Source organism: Orbicella franksi, chromosome 7 (assembly GCF_964199315.1).
Source record: "Orbicella franksi chromosome 7, jaOrbFran1.1, whole genome shotgun sequence".
NCBI classification, from domain to species: Eukaryota; Metazoa; Cnidaria; class Anthozoa; order Scleractinia; family Merulinidae; genus Orbicella; species Orbicella franksi.
The window spans coordinates 10,896,400-10,900,862 of record NC_138151.1 but is presented as its reverse complement, the minus strand read 5'-3'; the positions used below and the strand labels follow the sequence as shown (position 1 = coordinate 10,900,862).

At 40.7% G+C, this 4,463-nt stretch overlaps 1 pseudogene; it reads left to right on the top strand.

The window, feature by feature from the left end:
- The first annotated feature begins 302 nt into the window (after nucleotides 1–302).
- LOC145493256 (adenosine receptor A1-like) lies at nucleotides 303–2,050 on the top strand (annotated as a pseudogene).
- The last annotated feature ends 2,413 nt before the right edge of the window (nucleotides 2,051–4,463 follow it).

Genomic DNA, 4,463 nt, shown 5'->3' with positions numbered 1-4,463 from the left:
GAAGAATGCAGGCAGAGAATCTCCCATTTGAAAGGACAATAATTATTATAATCTATAATGACAAAATAAACGATTAGAAACCTAGGGCAAACAGCCGGTCAATATCACACGGAGAAGAACTTTATGCTGCATACAAGTCTGAATTTTCTAGACTTATTGCCTATTTCTCCATTTTGCTCCCCCTAACAAATCTGTGTGACAGAATACAGCATCTGTTTCATTGACAATTGGTTATGAATTTCTTTGGAATGTGGTTCACTTTCAAAATTAAGAAAGACAGGTTAGATACAATGAACAGCAGTCATGAAACATAAGGGTTACTTAGAGATAATTTTTTTTCTTTTACTCGTCATAGGATTGATTGGAGGAACTGCAAACAGGCTTAAGTGCAAAAGCTTATGACGGCCTCTGCATCCAAACAAGAAACATTCTTCAAGTAACTACAGCATGGACATAAACAACACCGAAACAATCATTAATGTATCCAGCACAGGGTTTTATTGCCCATTCGAAAAGGGTGGCTCATCTTTTGACTTGATTATAGGCCTCATCACGGTCATGGCTTCGGTCCCCACTATTCTTTTGAACGCATTCATAATCCTAGCTGTAAAGCAAAGAAGAGAGCTGCAAAAACCCTCAAACATTTTGTTGTCAAGCATGGCCATTACGGATCTTCTAAATGGCGTTATAGTTATGCCGATATCTGCGACTTCTGATTTCTTCATATTACGTCAAGTTTCGTATCAACATACTTGTATGTTAAATACGGTGAATATGTTCTTCGGGCCTTTGCTTTCCACAGCTACTTTGCATCACTTGACTATCATTGCTTGGGAGAGGTACGTGGCGGTACAAAAATGGATGGACTACAAGCTTAAAATCACAAATGGCCGCCTCAAAAATATTGCCATAGGTACCTGGCTCTCTTCGCTCTTGCCAACAGTTGTATACTTTACTTCGTCAGTGGTCTCTAGGAATAGTGCATTTTTGGGGGGAGTTTTAACTTCGTGGGTTGCTATAGAAACTGTTTGTTTATTTCTTGTTGCATTGTTTTACCGGAAGGTTTACCTTGGAATACGCAATCGTAAACTAAACGAAATCTCCCAAATCGACGATCTGATGAAAGCAAAGCTGGAGTCTAAAGTTGCCAAGACAACTGGTTTATTAAGCGCCATGGTAATATCCTCCTTTATCCCAATATTTGTTTTTGCTGTCTTAGGAAATGTTATCCCAGTCTTCCGAACAAATGCAGCTCTCAGGTTTACACAGATATTGACGCAGTTGACCTCCCTGCTTAATCCACTACTTTATTGTTATAGAGACCACCGTTTTAGGGACGCTCTTCGCGAGCTGTTAGGGATGAAAAAGTCTCAGGCAATACAGTCAGCAGCTGGCTCCGGTCAACTTTTCAAACGAGAGGATCCAACAAGGTCGTCAGAGCTGCAAAACGTAGAAAAACGTACCCAACGCTTGACAAGATCAGCATCTTGCGATCTAACTGATGCTTTAGATTCTTACCATGGTACACCTAGTGAGGTTAAGTTGAGAAGGTCTTTGTCTGCTCCCCACGCTTGATACATGCAGCAGCTCCTTAAATAGCTTAGATTCACAGCAACCTGTAGCCATTGAGGAAACACATGCAATGGTCCACGGTGAAGGCGTCTTGAAATGTGAAGCGAGGTACGGACAATGCTGAGAATAGTAGAGATGTAACAGAGCTCAAGATAACCCCGTGAAATATAGATATACAGACATCAAAATCCTGTGATTCCAATAAGAACTCCGTGAAATTTGCCAAGCCCTAGCTGTGACGGAACGGTTTGAAGGCCACCAATATATGAAGCATCTCTGAACAGCGACGGAATTTAGAAAAACTGCAAGCTTCATAAACTCCAAGCAATGTCCTCGTAAATCGTCGAACGAGAAGCAACTTTAGTACTTAAGCGTTTTGGACAAGTTCCCGCACGCAAACTCAGGCAAGCAATATTTTGACTCCGTCTAGCTTTCTGCGCATGTAGCAGACGTAGGTTTTTGAGCTGCGAACGCTTCGCCCCTCCTGCCTCTAATCCTTTGAAAGCCCGTTTGCTCAAATTCCTCTGGGTATTTCTGGACGTTTGTTTGTCCGTGCTACCACGCTAAGAAAAATAAAGGAGTGGCGCGCGGCTGAAAGAGGTAGGATCCAAACGCTGCTGAAAGAATAAATACGGCGTCGAACGAAGAAGCCGGAGGTGAGATTAATATTGTACAAGAAATCGAATTAAGATCAAGAAGAACACGAACCTTTCCTCCTGTTAACAAAAGGGTTCTAAATACTATCCAAACTTCCATCGCCAGTACAACCAAGGAGAATGAAGCGCTGAAGAAAGAAGTATCAGATTTAAAAGCCTCGTTGGAATTGATTGACAGGGAGCTGAAAAATGCTAAGAGTTTATGTAGCACTTTATAAGAAGCTAGATGCAACTAACACCAAGTTGAACGTCGCCAAAACAGTATGACAAGAAACAAAACGACTTGAAGACCCCTTCGATGCGTTCGAACGGTACACGAGATATAATACAAGGCAAATCCATGGAATTCCCAAAAAACCTGTAATCGTGCACACAAGATGCTATTATCAAAGTCGCTTAAGTTCTGCATGAACATCTTCATCCTACCTAGTGACGTTGAAATTTGTTTCATATTGAAACAAAACTAAGGGATACAACTAATCTTGTTTAATTTCCTTAGTCACCAGAAAAAGTCCAAGAGAATGTACAGGGAACGTACCGAGCTAAAGCATCTCAGACATTTTTCCAAGCTTCTCTTTTATAGTAAAGACAAACAATAGACTGCGAGGCTGATACTACGTGAAAAACGTTTCGAGACACCAACATGACAAGAACCGATAAAGTAGGATCGTAACAGTGGACAGCTGTTTCGCCCTTCTTGGGGCTCGTCAGCACTATGTAGCGAAGATGTGTAACGCCAGCCCAACTGCCAACGCACATAAATTGCAAAATGACCCGTTCACTATATCATGTTCCGTGCTTTGCACTCACTTGCGCCCCGAAACACGCGTTGCCACATTACACTGTACGTGTTTCGGGGTGCAAGGAGACAAAGTGTCAAGATTGGTGTCTTGAAAAGCAAAAGAATAAATGTGTCTGGACAAGACCAGCCTAAACATTTAAACATTCAACCGCATGGCCAGTACTTTAAAAACGCAGCGTATCGGATACATATTTTCGAATACATATCTTCTCTACACAGTGCTGACGAGCCCCAAGAGGGGCGAAACAGCGGTCCACTGTTGCGATCCTACTTTATCGATTCTTGTCATGTTGGTGTCTCGAAACGTTTTTCACGTAGTATGAGCCTTGCAGTCTATTGTTTGTCTTCATACATTTTTTTGGCTGATCAGATCTCTTGTAGATCCTACGTTGGCAGCGTTTATCGTATGCGGTCCCTTGCAGTTTCTGGTTTCTCTTTTTTATAGTGCAAAGTTGAATCTTCAGTCATGAAAAAAAAAAAATTGGTGTGCAGTGGCTGGAGATCGTCTATGATATGGCGACGGTTGTTTATTTTTGTTTGCTTGTTTGTTTGTTTGTTTTTTTTCATTTTACCAAAGTTTTGGAGGAATATTTTTTATGCAAACTGGTACTTAAATTCCTGAGAAGACTAAAAGAAGGACATTTCTTGGTGTCCTGACTTTCTTGAAAACAATTCGAGGAATAATCGGAAATCGTTATTTGCAGTAAATTGCAGTCAGAATTTTACTAAAACAATTAGACTGTTCGCATGAAATTCAGCAGGGTCTCTACAGGGGTTTATAGTTGAAAATATCGAAGGTGAGTCAACGGAGGCAAACATTCTTAGTCATATTTTGTAGGAATGCGTCTGTTGCGTAAATAATTCCAAATGTTGCCAACGTTTTCACAAAGCTTAACCCTTCAAGAGATATTTGAAAGAGCCGCACAGATAAACGAAGAGCTAAAAAGAACGGAATTCGATGGTGCATTTTGCAAAAATTTCAAAGTTCTAATCGATAGATTTTCTTAATTTTTGGCTAAACTTAGAAAATCGGTACAGAAAATGATCCATCAAAAGAAAAATAGGGGTCACCGAGCGTTCAAGATCATTCAATCCAGGCAAAGCTATAGCAATGGCCATCTGCCCTATCATTGTTCATTTTATTACTTATAGCGCGCACTTGATGCATGACGTGGCCTGTAAATTTGCGTGCGTAGTAAGGATGCACAGAAACAATCGGCGCGAACATCCTTTATTAGAAGCGATAACTTTTGTTGGCGCTAAAGGGAGTTCCCTTTACTCCGATAGACTCTTCAACCCTTTAAATATTGGATCACTTGGAATTCGATTCAGTTGCCCTGATTCTAGTGACGAATGATTATGCAAAAAATAAAATCGTTGAACGACTTTACAAATGCTAGTTCCAGGATAATTTACTGCGGAAACTTTCAAGT